This window comes from Oncorhynchus kisutch, linkage group LG10 (genome assembly GCF_002021735.2).
Source record: "Oncorhynchus kisutch isolate 150728-3 linkage group LG10, Okis_V2, whole genome shotgun sequence".
Lineage (NCBI taxonomy): Eukaryota > Metazoa > Chordata > Actinopteri > Salmoniformes > Salmonidae > Oncorhynchus > Oncorhynchus kisutch.
The window spans coordinates 27,953,535-27,969,714 of NC_034183.2; positions in this window are offsets into that span (position 1 = coordinate 27,953,535).

Sequence of the window (16,180 nt, forward strand, 5' to 3'; positions counted from 1 at the left end):
ATCACTACAAAACATTGTTTAGATGCTTTGCAGATGCATTTGTTGTATCATACATTCTGTTGCTACTGTTCCAATCACATATTTGCTATGGTACGCTACAGGGACCACTTAACAATGATCACAAATGTGTGATCGTATGCCTCAGAGGGTTAATCAACAAACGCATTCCAACAAGAAACAAATCATTTCCCGACATACACAAAGACCTATCCTCCACTCCAGTTTTAGATCATTTTGTTTGTGTTCCATTCTTTGACACTATATAACTTGAACGACCCTCCAAGTCAGAATTAAGTGGGAAACTCAGAGAAAATGTTGTTACCTGTGTTGTCGAGTTGTGACGTGTCACCACTGACCTTTTGCCCTTTCAACCAAAAGATGACAACAAATCATATTTCAAACTTATGGAGAATGTAGCTAGTTTGACAATATACCAATGTTAGGCGAGCTATTATTAGCAATGTTAGTTAGCTTATCCAGCTAAATGAATGAGTGTTCACGTGCCTTTGAAGACGGAGCAATTCTTCAATCAATAAGATTTTAGCTCATCAATCTACCTAAAATCTTATTGGCTGAAGGTGAACGCAACAGGTGAACTCAACACATTCATGTCAGACTTAAAGCCACTTTAAGCTTTATCTGCAAAGACGAAAATGAGTTTGAACTCCTGGAAAGACAATGGGGATAGATACAGTAAAGAGGTCAATGGACTGCAGACTGCGACGCTAGATTGGCGCACATTGAACAAATCTGATCTAACAAAGTGGATATTTGTCAAATCCGCCAGGATTGATGTATTGTAATAGGCCCACAATGTGGTTCCTAAAATCCAATTTGGATATATTTGGCTGCTATTGCTGCATAACATTTAGAAGTTGTCCCTTTACAGGTTTAGAAAACGTGACTCCCATTTGTATAAACTGGTAGCATAGCTAGCATACAGAAATCAGTGGTGGTAGTCAAAGTCGTTTTTAACTGTAATGCAGTTGATTGATGACGATGACATGAACATGTATTGGGATTGACATCTATACAGCATTATACCCCTATTTTGCCTCAACATAGTGTGAAATACCCATATAAACGGGCAATGGGGAGATTCGAGATGGAGATGCAGGTGGGAAAAGGGTGCAGACGTATTTCTTCCTGCCATCTTGGCTGAGCTCCTATGTCAACGGACTCCAACATCTCAGAACAAGTAAGGCCTTGTCTTTTTGTTTAGCCAGTTGCTTGTAATTAGCTGGATGGCTATAGAGATTAGCCCTGAATCACTATGAGTGATGTGGTGCAGACCAATGTATTGGATGTGTATGACAGCTCCTCAAAGTGCAAGAAGTATAAATGCTCTGACCTCCATGGAGGCTGAATCTCAGTAAATGCTGTACCTCCACGGTAAACCAAATGGTCAGTAATTCAATCATTCGGATTTGAACTCTGCAAGTGGCTAATACCTCCTGCTCTCCAATCGCTGGGTAATATGGCTTAGTATGTGGAAGGTAAGGAGCAAAACTGTTCATTAATCAATTAGAGGAGTAGGCAAATTGGTGTCAATGCACACGCTGACGGACAGTAAGAGAACTGAAGGGAAGTAGGGAACATCACGAGGCACGTTCGGTCAGGGTCAGTTTCTTCAGGCCAGCCCAGGGCTTACTATTGACATCTATGTGTGTGTGTGTGTGTGTGTGTGTGTGTGTGTGTGTGTGTGCGTGTGTGCGTGTGTGGGCCAGTGACTGGCAGTCAAGTCAATATGACATATGAATATTGCAGCAGGCATTCTCTCCTGGCTGCTTCAATTATTCATCAAGCCATTCTTGCTCTGAGACCAGACCACTGTCTGCACCGGCACAACATCCCCTCTCTCCCTTCACTGTTTAATATACTCAAGAAAGCAATAGAGAGAGAAAGAGATAAAGAATGGAGAAAGACAAAGAGAGAGAGTGTGCACCTCCCAAACCGACTGCCTTCCATTAGCACCTCCACACACTCTTCACAATAGAACAACAACATAACAGCCCACTAATCACCCTCTCTCCATTCACTGCTTAGAGAGAGAGAGAGAGAGCGAGAGACTGACAGAGAGAGCCAGAACGACATACAAATTAAGTGCTACAGGCGACGATGGAAGTTGAATCACCTCTGTGACATCATTCCCCAGGTGTCCTTGGTGATGAGTTACAACGTGACACTGTTCTCAAATCTGTTACCTTGGAGATTAGATTCTGGTGCCGTGCCTCCTCATGCCCTTGGGCTGTAGGTGTGTGTGTGTGGTGTGTCTGTGTGTGAGAGACTGACAGGCCAAGGCAGTGTTGGGGTCACCAGAGACCCTCCCCAGCTGCCAAGCTGCCCTGCAGAGAGACACCAACACAACCCTTCAGGACTAAACTGAGCCATCTGCCCACCTCACACACATACACACACGCACCTGTCCACAGTCTCAGGGCCGACCTTGTCAAGCAGAGAAAGTTATCAAGAGCAGCACCTCTCCCCTCCTTCCTAACATTAGCATCTGTTCCACCCCTGAGTGTGTGTGTGTGTGTATGTATCGGTATGTGTGTACACACGTTTGCATAAGCGTTACTCCTGTGGGAGTAGTAGGTGATACATCAGGTACATTTGCACCGGGAATGTTCACTCTGCTGAACAATAGATAGTTTTGTATGTGTGTTATGTTTTACTATTATTGTGGGGACCAGAAGCCCTCACAAAGATAGTAAAACAAGGAAAATTCAGACAAGTGGGGACATCAAGCCAGTCCCCACTAGGAAAAATGTTATTTTAGGCTTAGGGGTAAGGGTGGTTAGGAGTTATGGTTAGGGGTTTTGGTTTAAGTTTAGGGGGGGGGGGGGTTGTGGTGGGTCTCCTCCAAGAAACCTACTGAAGAAATACTAATAGAGCAATATTTCCATAACCTGTTGGTATGTAGGATTGGATCCTGAATAGAAGGTTCAGCGCTTCTGCTCTTTTCTATGGATCACAATATATGGTCTATACTTGGCATGTCAGTTTCTCCTTTACGGGTGTCACAAATTGGTATAAGGGGGAGGGGAATGGGCAGGGTATATTCAAATTAAATACTTGTTTACGATAGTGTGATAGAAAATGTTATGTTTTTGCTTTTCTAATAACCCATTTATGTGTTCATGCAAGTCACTCATGGAACGTACCTGGGAGGAATCCTCACTATTAGTATTTGTCAATTTGGCAGTATGCCCAGAACCTTGTTTTGAGAATGAAAGGGATATCTCAGTTTCAAGGTCTCTGTAAGGACCAATGCTGGAGTAGAGAAACATGTACGGGGAGTCAACATTTAATAAGGAACAGGATCGGAACAGCGTCAGCACACGGGTAACACAACGACATACGACAATTAATCCTGAAGCGGGGAACAGAGCTTGGGAACAGACAGATATAGGGTAAGTAATGACACAGGTGATCGAGTCCAGGTGAGACCAATAATTGCTGATGAGCATGATGGGGCAAGGCAGGTGTGCATAATGATGGTGGAAGGAGTGCGTAATGCTGGGGAGCCTGGCGCCGTTGAGTGCCAGGGAGGGGGTGGATCAGCTTAATATTGCGGAAAGATTGTTGCTTCCATCAAAGTAATTGTCAGCATGACAGTCTTAGCTTGGAGAGAAGAAGCCCTGTGAGTTATTGGTTGATCACATGCATGAATCAAAACATTAATTATGAATAACGAATAAGCTAAATCATGCAAATATAACTTGTCTGTGTAAGCAGTATATAAGAGAACTAACAGGACTGCCCCAGTGGAGCTCCTGACTGACATGTGTACATGGTGTATTGAGTTGGTTGGAACCTCTCCAGCGCGCTGATAATAAAGGATGATTTTTAAAATATTGACTTCAGGTGTCCCTGGTGGTAATTTCGATGACTTGGTGTTGAATTTCCATGACAATAGTTTAAAAAATGTAGTGTTTTTGCAGACTGTAGTGTTTTTGCAGATATTTCTGTAGTATTACTATAGAACCCTACAGTATACTACAAAAGTCTATACTAAGTACTACACATGATCGAGGGATACTATAGTAAAACAAACGGTTGTGTGTGTGTGTGGGGGGGGGGGGGGGGGGGGGGGCAGAGAGAGGAGAGAATAGTTTGGTCAGAAAATATTATTTTCCTTTAAACGTCTTAACTGACAGGCTGGTGTGGAGTATAGGACCAGACCCCCTTTTATTGGTCTGTAACTACCCTCTCCGTGCGTGCGTGTGTGTGTGTGTGTGTGTGTGTGTGTGTGTGTGTGTGTGTGTGTGTGAGAGAGAGAGAGAGAGAGAGAGAGAGAGAGAGAGAGACTGGTCTGTAAATACTGTTGTTCTCTGCTGTGTTAGCACTTTTCTCTGGGACATGGATCACAGTGACAGAGAGAGGAAGAGGAAGAGGAAGAGAGAGACAGAGAGAGAGGGACAGAGAGAGAGAGAGGGAGAGGAGTGCTGGCATAGAGCTCCCTCATCAGAGCTGCAACATTGGGTCCTCGGGCTCTACTGGTGCTCAGCCAGAATTACACAGCAACACCACCACCACCTCTCTCTCTCTCTCTCTCTCTCTCTCTCTCTCTCTCTCTCTCTCTCTCTCTCTCTCTCTCTCTCTCTCTCTCTCTCTCTCTCTCTCTCTCTCTCTCTCTCTCCCTCACCCATTATTTTCCGTTACCTCTCTCCTTTACCCCCCTTCATCTCTTCTGACTCTGTCTGCCTCTTGTCATCTGTTGCAGATGAAATGGACACATTGGTATAAAGGCTACTGGTTCTTAGGCAGAGGAACTGAGCTGGATCACTTACTACAGTAAAGACAAACTGTAGACCTGACCTTTATGAATCTATTCCTTCTGCAATTTCTCTCCGTCTAAGAGCGAGGGAGAGGGAGAGAGGGAGAGAGGGAGAGAGGGGAGAGTTTCAGACCGGAACTAACAGCTTTTAAAGCCACTTTGTAACATTGCTCCGCTGGCTACCATGCAGATTGAAATGAGAGTGTGAGGTTCTGTAAGGCTTGTCACACACACACACACCACACACACACACGCACACACACACACACACACACACACACACACACACACACACACACACACACACACACACACACACACACACACACACACACACACACACACACACACACACACACACACACACACACACGCACACACACACACACACACACACACACACACACACACACACACACACACACACACACACACACACACACACACAGGCCAGAGGCTCTCTTTCTGAACAGGATTTAAGGGGAAGAAAAGGTTGGTTGTCATAAAGCTGCTTTGTTGATTGTGTGAAATGAGGAGTTGAGTGAGGATTGTGACAGTGTGTCTTTATCAGGCAGACCCTCTTTCTTCTTATTGCTGCTCGTGAAACCTGCTAGCAATTATCTTACTGTTGACAAAACCACACAACAATAGCTTTACTTTTGGAGTAATAGGATTATATTTCAAATAAACAGTGGGTTGCTCACAGGGCGGGGCACCAACATCAACACAGTGTTTCCTAAATAGATTTTATACTTTTATATGAAATGGAAGAAAACAGAACTAAGACATTGTCAGCTTCGGGCTTTACCTTTTCACATGCAGCACAGAAAAGAGATTGGACACTGGTTTTGTGTGTGTGTGTGTGTTTTGTTCGAGGTGAGGGTGAGGGAAGAGTAAGAGTGTACTGAAAAGGTCAAGCACAAGTGATAAGACGGCTGTGTCACCACGCGTGTAAGTGTGTCACCCCGTGTGACCCTCACGTTGTTGTGGTAATTAAACAGATAACCTTTAACGAGGCGTGGCCGTCGCTGGCCTTAATGAGCCTTAACAAGGGAAATGTCACGCTTAACGAGAGAGGGACAAGGACACACACAGACGAGACAAGACAAGGTGTCAGAGTAAACTGTGATCTGGAAAATGTCATCTGACCATTTCATTTATCGTTCATCTGTGTGTGTGTGTGTGTGTGTGTGTGTGTGTGTGTGTGTGTGTGTCTGTGTGTGTGTGTGTGTGTGTGTGTGTGTGTGTGTGTGTGTGTGTGTGTGTGTGAGTGTGTGTGTGTGTGTGTGTGAGTGTGTGTGTGTGTGTCAGAGGAAGCTGGTGATAAAGCTATAGGAGGACGGGGTCATTGTAATGGGTGGAATGGATCAGAGTCAACACACATTGTTTTCATGCGCTTGATGTGTTTGGTACCATTTGATTGATTCCAATGCTGTAAGAACGAAGCAATAAGACAAGCAGGGGGACTCGGGTGGAAGCTATGTCGATATTATCTCTCTTGCTGTGAAAGCGCTCCTACGGACATACACATTCACCTTGTCATTGTCTCTCTCTCCCTCTCTCTCCCTCCTCCTCCCTCCTCCCTCCTCTCCTTCCTCTCCTTCCCCCTCCCCCATCTCCCCTCTCTGTCGGTCCAATTCTGAGCCTGTAGGTTTCACAGCACATTTATGAAGAGAAAGATTGATGTGTGTGTGTCCAGCACAGTGAACACACATGCACACATACATGCATGTACACACACCCACACACACACACACACACACACCACACACACACACACACACAGCACAAGACAGACAGTACAGACAGACAGACCACACAGACAGAACAGACTACAGACAGACAGACAGACAGACAGACAACAGACATGACAGACAGACAGACAGACAGACAGACAGACAGACAGACAGACAGACAGACAGACAGACAGACGACAGACAGACAGACAGACAGACAGACAGAAGACAGACGACAGACAGACCAGACAGACAGACAGACGACATACAGACGACACAGACAACAGACAGACAGACAACATACGACAGACAGACATACAGACAACGACAGACGACAGACAGACATACAGACAGACAGACAGACGACAGACAGACAGACAGACACACGACAGACAGACAGACAGACAGACAGACAGACAGTACAGAACAGACAGGACAGACAGACAGACGACAGACAGACAGACAGACAGACAGACAGACAGACAGACAGACAGACAGACAGACAGACAGACAGACAGACAGACAGACAGACAGACAGACAGACAGACAGACAGACAGACAGACAGACAGACAGACAGACAGACAGACAGACAGACAGACAGACAGACAGACAGACAGACAGACAGACAGACAGACAGACAGACAGACAGACAGACAGACAGACAGACAGACAGACAGACAGACAGACAGACAGACAGACAGACAGACAGACAGACAGACAGACAGACAGACAGACAGACAGACAGACAGACAGACAGACAGACAGACAGACAGACAGACAGACAGACAGACAGACAGACAGACAGACAGACAGACAGACAGACAGACAGACAGACAGACAGACAGACAGACAGACAGACAGACAGACAGACAGACAGACAGACAGACAGACAGACAGACAGACAGACAGACAGACAGACAGACAGACAGACAGACAGACAGACAGACAGACAGACAGACAGACAGACAGACAGACAGACAGACAGACAGACAGACAGACAGACAGACAGACAGACAGACAGACAGACAGACAGACAGACAGACAGACAGACAGACAGACAGACAGACAGACAGACAGACAGACAGACAGACAGACAGACAGACAGACAGACAGACAGACAGACAGACAGACAGACAGACAGACAGACAGACAGACAGACAGACAGACAGACAGACAGACAGACAGACAGACAGACAGACAGACAGACAGACAGACAGACAGACAGACAGACAGACAGACAGACAGACAGACAGACAGACAGACAGACAGACAGACAGACAGACAGACAGACAGACAGACAGACAGACAGACAGACAGACAGACAGACAGACAGACAGACAGACAGACAGACAGACAGACAGACAGACAGACAGACAGACAGACAGACAGACAGACAGACAGACAGACAGACAGACAGACAGACAGACAGACAGACAGACAGACAGACAGACAGACAGACAGACAGACAGACAGACAGACAGACAGACAGACAGACAGACAGACAGACAGACAGACAGACAGACAGACAGACAGACAGACAGACAGACAGACAGACAGACAGACAGACAGACAGACAGACAGACAGACAGACAGACAGACAGACAGACAGACAGACAGACAGACAGACAGACAGACAGACAGACAGACAGACAGACAGACAGACAGACAGACAGACAGACAGACAGACAGACAGACAGACAGACAGACAGACAGACAGACAGACAGACAGACAGACAGACAGACAGACAGACAGACAGACAGACAGACAGACAGACAGACAGACAGACAGACAGACAGACAGACAGACAGACAGACAGACAGACAGACAGACAGACAGACAGACAGACAGACAGACAGACAGACAGACAGACAGACAGACAGACAGACAGACAGACAGACAGACAGACAGACAGACAGACAGACAGACAGACAGACAGACAGACAGACAGACAGACAGACAGACAGACAGACAGACAGACAGACAGACAGACAGACAGACAGACAGACAGACAGACAGACAGACAGACAGACAGACAGACAGACAGACAGACAGACAGACAGACAGACAGACAGACAGACAGACAGACAGACAGACAGACAGACAGACAGACAGACAGACAGACAGACAGACAGACAGACAGACAGACAGACAGACAGACAGACAGACAGACAGACAGACAGACAGACAGACAGACAGACAGACAGACAGACAGACAGACAGACAGACAGACAGACAGACAGACAGACAGACAGACAGACAGACAGACAGACAGACAGACAGACAGACAGACAGACAGACAGACAGACAGACAGACAGACAGACAGACAGACAGACAGACAGACAGACAGACAGACAGACAGACAGACAGACAGACAGACAGACAGACAGACAGCCAGACAGACAGACAGACAGACAGACAGACAGACAGACAGACAGACAGACAGGACCAGACAGACCGACAGACAGACAGACAGACAGACAGACAGACAGACAGAAGACAGACAGACAGACAGACAGACAGACAGACAGTACAGACAGACAGACAGAAGACAGACAGACAGACAGAGACAGACAGACAGACAGACAGACAGACCGACAGACAGACAGACAGACAGACAGACAGACAGAGTGGAGTTAATCCATGTGGTACTCAAGAGGAGCTGGTCACTGTAATGAGGCCAAGTAGAACTAGGCTCTCAGGACCAGCTTGGTAGTTCATTATCTTGGTGTGAATTGTTTGTTGAGAGCCAGTTGGATCAGGTGTACTAGAGGTGGGAAATAAACATCTAATATGTAGAAGTGATGGGGGGAGGGGCCCTCCCAGTGACAAGTGGAACATCTACCTCTGTCTGTCTGGACACAGTAGCAATACATGGTTATAACATCTACAGAAGAGACAGGAATGCCTATCGTGGAGGTGTTGCTGTACATGTTCAGAGCCATATTCCTGTAAAGCTTGGAGAGGATCTCATGTCTAATGCTTTTGAAGTGTCGTGGTTGCACGTTCACCTGCCTCATCTAAAGCCTCTTCTTTTGGAGTGCTGGTGTAGGCCACCAATGCCTGATAATGTGTGTGATGTTAACAGAGAGGTCTATTCTGGGTGACCTGAATATAGACTGTTTTTTATCAAGTTGCCTGATCAAGAGGTTCATTGTAACCAGTGGCTGTAATCAGGTTCAGGTTATTAATCAACCTACCAGTGTGTTTACAAACACTACAGGAACTATATCATCCATGTGTATTGATCATATTTTGACCAGTTCTGCAGAACTCTGCTCTAAAGCTGTATCCGTACCCATTGGATGTACTGACCATAATAAGGTTCTGAAGGCTGGGCCTAAAATAGTGTATAAGAGATCATCCAAAACATTGTGTAATGATTCCTATGTTGAAGATACAAAAAATCAGTTATAACTGTTAAGGCCCTGTGGATTGATGAGGAATTGAAACGCTGTATGGTTGAGAGGGACGAGGCAAAAGGAGTGGTGAGTAAGTCTGGCTGCACATCTGACTGGAAAACTTAGTGTAAATTGAGAAATTATGTGACTAAACTGAACAAAAAGAAGAAGACATTTTATTACGAAACCAAGATAAATGACAAATAAACTTTTACATAACATGTGTTTGGGGTGGGGAAAAAACATTACAAAGAACAAAATGTGAAAAAATATTGTTATTTATCTTTTATTGTAGTGGTCATTAGGAAGTAAATATGAAGAAAAAATGCATTACAATCAATGCGTACAGTAGGTGAAAAACATAGATGCCAAGGAACAAGGACATCTACCTATATGTACGTAATGTACGTAATTACCTCAATTACCTCAACACCGGTGCCCCCGCACATTGGCACATTGACTCTGTACTGGTAACCCCTGCATAAAGCCCCGCTACTGTTATTTACTGCTGCTCTTTAATTATTTGTTATTCTTACAGTATATCTTACTTTTTGGGGGGATTTTTTTTAAACTGCATCGTTGGTTAAGGGCTGGTAAGTAAGCATTTCACTGTAAGGTCTACCTGTTCTATTTGAGGCATGTGACAAATACAATTTGATTTGGTTTGATGTCCACTGGAGAAGACAAAAATGAATTGCTGGGTCTCAGGAATATATGTAAAGTTAGTGTAAGCTCACATATGGAATTGTTTTAAGATGGTCATACCATGGATCATTTAGCTATATTATTTAGAATTGTAGGTATCAAATATAAAATAAAATATTGAATTTGGCCTTTACTACCATAGCCCATAGAAGTGCATTGAATAACACATTCATTATTGGCAAACAAATACAGTCAAAAAATGTATGATAAGGAATGTGGTTTTGAAGTGTCTGTCCTATATCTAGAAGATATAAGAAAGCTCAGGAAATATATATATATTTTTGGACACATATTTAACCCCTTATTTTTGTTGCCACAAAACTACCATTCATTTGTATGGTTTGACTTCTGACGAGTCCCGTAACACTTGGGGAGAACACCAACGTGATCGTAAGTCTCAGCGTTCCATAGACTGGTCATATTAGTTTGTAGGCCAAACCGTTTGGACGCTACAGATGTTTTTGTGAGAAGACCGATTTTCAGGATGTCTCATGGTCTAACAAGCACAGCTGTAACCCCGCTACTTTCCACCGCTGATGCGGAAAGCTAATTTAAGCGGATTCTCAACAGATATCTCTATCTTAAACTGACAGATTTTTATGGGGATTTTTTAATTATGTTACTTAGATTGATGCACGGGTGTGTCAATAGACTCTTAAGTATTAAACTCTGTAACTGTTTTAAATCATCATTGGCTTCATGGTGAAATCCCTGAGTGGTTTCCTTCCTCTCTGGCAACTTAGTTAGAAATGATTTCTGTATCTTTGTAGTGACTGGGTGTATTCATACACCATCCAAAGTGTAATTAATAACTTCACCATGCTCAAAGGGATATTCAATGTGCTTTATTTTTTATTTTTTTACCCATCTACCAATAGGTGCCCTTCTTTGCGATGCATCGGAAAATCTCCCTGGTCTTTGTGATTGAATCTGTGTTTGAAATTCACAGCTCAACTGAGGGACCTTACAGATAATTGTATGTGTGGGAGATGATGTAGTCATTACAAAATCATGTTCAACATTATTATTGCACATAGAGTGAGTCTATGTAACTTATTTTGTGACTTGTGAAGCACATTTTTACTCATGAACATATTTAGGCTTGCCATAGCAAAGGTTTTGAATACTTATTGACTCAAAACAATTAGATCATAAACATTTCTAAAAACAAGATTCCACTTTGACATTACGGGGTATCGTGTGTATGACAGTGACAAAAAAATCTCAGTTTAATCCATTTTAAATTCAGGCTGTAACACAACAAAAAGTGGCAAAAGTCAAGGGGTCTGAATACTTTCTGAAGGCACTGTATCTGAGAGTTCACAGAGGGTTTTCTTTAATGGAAGCTTCTCTAATATTAAATATGTCAGTGTGGTGTACCGCAGAGCAGTTCTCTTGGCAATCTACTCTTTTCTATTTTTACTAATGACCTGCCACTGGCATTAAACCCGACCTGAGTGTCTTTCTATGCTGATGACTCAACCCTATACATGTCAGCAACCACAGCTGATTAAATCACTGCAACCCTAAACAAAGAATTGCAGTCAGTTTTAGAATGGGTGGCCAGTAATAAACTGTTCCTGACAAAACTAAGAGCATTGTATTTGGTACAGATCATTCCCTAAATTCTAGAATCTGCTAAAGAATCATGTGGCTGTTGAGCATGTTGAGGAGACTAAATGACTTGGTGTTACCTTGGACTGTAAACTGTCATGTTCTAAACATATTCATTCAATGCTTGTAAATATGGGGAGAAGTATGTCCCTGATAAAGAGATTCTCTGCTTTTTGACACCACAAGTCCAGACATGCCACCAGGGCTCTTTTCACAGTCCCCAAATCCAGAACAAATTCAAGAAAACATACAGTATTATAAAGAGCCATGATTGCATGGAACTCCCATCTCATATTGTTTCAAAAAACAGATAAAGCAACACCTCACAGCACAACGCCTCTCCCCTATTTGACCTAGAAATGTTGTGTGAATGTATTGATATGTAGGCTGTGTGTGATGTTTTAAATATATGTAGTTCAGTGCTTGTGCTGTTCTTGTCTATTAATGTTCTGTATTATTTCATGTTTCATGTTTTGTGTTGACCCCGGGAAGAGTAGCTGCTGCTTTCGCAATGGGGATCCTAATAAAATACCAAAATACCAACAGTAACATCTGCGGTTGTTAATGTCTGGGAATTCATAGCTGAAGTCTTATGTATGTATGTATGTATGTCTTCTGATGTGAAATCAAGAGACACGGACACACTTGGGTACACACAGGCCCCGCATACACATATGCACCCAGTTGTCTACAAAATCAAATAGATATTCTCCCTGCATCTCTGCTCTTGTCACGCTTCACTGACTCTCCGTCATTGTCTGACGCAGAACACACACACACACACACAACACAACACACACACACACACACACACACACACACACACACACACACACACACACACACACACACACACACACACACACACACACACACACACACACACACACACACACACACACACACAAACCACTGAAAAAATACCAGACATACAATAGCATTCTCCTTTTGGTGGGAGGACAATTTGTTCAGCATCTGTGAAATTAGACAAGGTTTTACAATGTAGCACTTTCATTATTGATCACTGTCATACAGCAGTGTGTGTGTGTGTGTGTGTGTGTGTGTGTGTGTGTGTGTGTGTGTGTGTGTGTGTGTGTGTGTGTGTGTGTGTGTGAAACGAAGCTCCTTTGTAAGTGTCTCCTTTGTGGGCTGTGCGGTGCATGCTGCAGCTATTTAACTCGTATTAATGCCGTAGTCTTTTACACAGTCATGAAAGTATACACTGAGTGTACAATACATTAGGAACACCTGCTCTTTCCATGACATAGACTGACCAGGTGAACCCAGGTGAAAGCCCTGATCCTTTTTGATGGCATTGTTTTATCCACTTCAATCAGTGTAGATGAAGGGGAGGAGACATGCTAAATAATGTTCAATAAAGGTTTCGACACCTTGTGTAGTCCATGCCCTGACGAATTGGAGCTGTTTTTCAGGCAAAAGGAGGTGCAACTCATTAATAGGAAGGTGTTCTTGATGTTTTGTACACTCAGTGTATACACTATATACACATTATAGTGCCTTGCGAAAGTATTCGGCCCCCTTGAACTTTGCGACCTTTTGCCATATTTCAGGCTTCAAACATAAAGATATAAAACTGTATTTTTTTGTGAAGAATCAACAACAAGTGGGACACAATCATGAAGTGGAACGACATTTCTTGGATATTTCAAACTTTTTTAACAAATCAAAAACTGAAAAATTGGGCGTGCAAAATTATTCAGCCCCCTTAAGTTAATACTTTGTAGCGCCACCTTTTGCTGCGATTACAGCTGTAAGTCGCTTGGGGTATGTCTCTATCAGTTTTGCACATCGAGAGACTGACATTTTTTCCCATTCCTCCTTGCAAAACAGCTCGAGCTCAGTGAGGTTGGATGGAGAGCATTTGTGAACAGCAGTTTTCAGTTCTTTCCACAGATTCTCGATTGGATTCAGGTCTGGACTTTGACTTGGCCATTCTAACACCTGGATATGTTTATTTTTTAACCATTCCATTGTAGATTTTGCTTTATGTTCTGGATCATTGTCTTGTTGGAAGACTAATCTCCGTCCTGGTCTCAGGTCTTTTGCAGACTCCATCAGGTTTTCTTCCAGAATGGTCCTGTATTTGGCTCCATCCATCTTCCCATCAATTTTAACCATCTTCCCTGTCCCTGCTGAAGAAAAGCAGGCCCAAACCATGATGCTGCCACCACCATGTTTGACAGTGGGGATGGTGTCTTCAGGGTGATGAGCTGTGTTGCTTTTACACCAAACATAACGTTTTGCATTGTTGCCAAAAAGTTCAATTTTGGTTTCATCTGACCAGAGCACATTCTTCCACATGTTTGGTGTGTCTCCCAGGTGGCTTGTGGCAAACTTTAAATGACACTTTTTTTGGATATCTTTAAGAAATGGCTTTCTTCTTGCCACTCTTCCATAAAGGCCAGATTTGTGTAATATACGACTGATTGTTGTCCTATGGACAGAGTCTCCCACCTCAGCTGTAGATCTCTGCAGTTCATCCAGAGTGATCATGGGCCTCTTGGCTGCATCTCTGATCAGTCTTCTCCTTGTATGAGCTGAAAGTTTAGAGGGACAGCCAGGTCTTGGTAGATTTGCAGTGGTCTGATACTCCTTCCATTTCAATATTATCGCTTGCACAGTGCTCCTTGGGATGTTTAAAGCTTGGGAAATCTTTTTGTATCCAAATCCAGCTTTAAACTTCTTCACAACAGTATCTCGGACCTGCCTGGTGTGTTCCTTGTTCTTCATGATGCTCTCTGCGCTTTTAACGGACCTCTGAGACTATCACAGTGCAGGTGCATTTATACGGAGACTTGATTACACACAGGTGGATTGTATTTATCATCATTAGTCATTTAGGTCAACATTGGATCATTCAGAGATAATCACTGAACTTCTGGAGAGAGTTTGCTGCACTGAAAGTAAAGGGGCTGAATAATTTTGCACGCCCAATTTTTCAGTTTTTGATTTGTTAATAAAGTTTGAAATATCCAATAAATGTTGTTCCACTTCATGATTGTGTCCCACTTGTTGTTGATTCTTCACAAAAAAATACAGTTTTATATCTTTATGTTTGAAGCCTGAAATGTGGCAAAAGGTCGCAAAGTTCAAGGGGGCCGAATACTTTCGCAAGGCACTGTATGTGTATGGAGCTGGTAACATAGACATCCTACAGTTTGTATATATAGTGCACATGTATAGGACTGTATTGTATTTCTTTGCGGTGGGTGAGTTCTAACACTGCTGTTTACAAGGGACTGCACTGTGTTAATGACAAGGGGGTGAAGATGGATATGGAGACAGGGAAACTGTGCAGTATGTTATTAAATGAAGTCCAATTAGATAGCTTATCCTCAGTGTGTATTTAAGCAGTCCCCATCTCTCTCTCTCTGTTATAATGAGGTCTATTAGCAGATGTAAATATTTACCTCTAACTGGCATCTGAGATTTATAACGCACACTTCACTACACTCTTTAAAACACTATCTCAACACTACGCTGTCTGTGTGTCTTGTGTGTGTGTTTTTTAGTGTGTGTGTGTGTGTGTGCGCCCGTGCGCATGTACTAATGCCAGATCATTAGGGCCTCCTGCAGTTTGAGATCATCAGAGAACGTAGAGAGAAAGAAAACAACAGAGGGTTTAGAGAGGAGAACCCAAACATCACGCATACGCACTGTGCACGCCACTTCCTGGAGGGCTACACACACGGTGTGCGCCACTTCCTGGAGGGCTACACACACGGTGCGCGCCACTTCCTGGAGGGCTACACACACTGGGAGCATCACTTCCTGGAGGGCTACACACACTGGGAGCGTCACTTCCTGGAGGGCTACACACACTGGGAGCGTCACTTCCTGGAGGGCTACACACACTGGGAGCGTCACTTCCTGGAGGGCTACACACACTGGGAGTGTCACTTCCTGGAGGGCTACACACACTG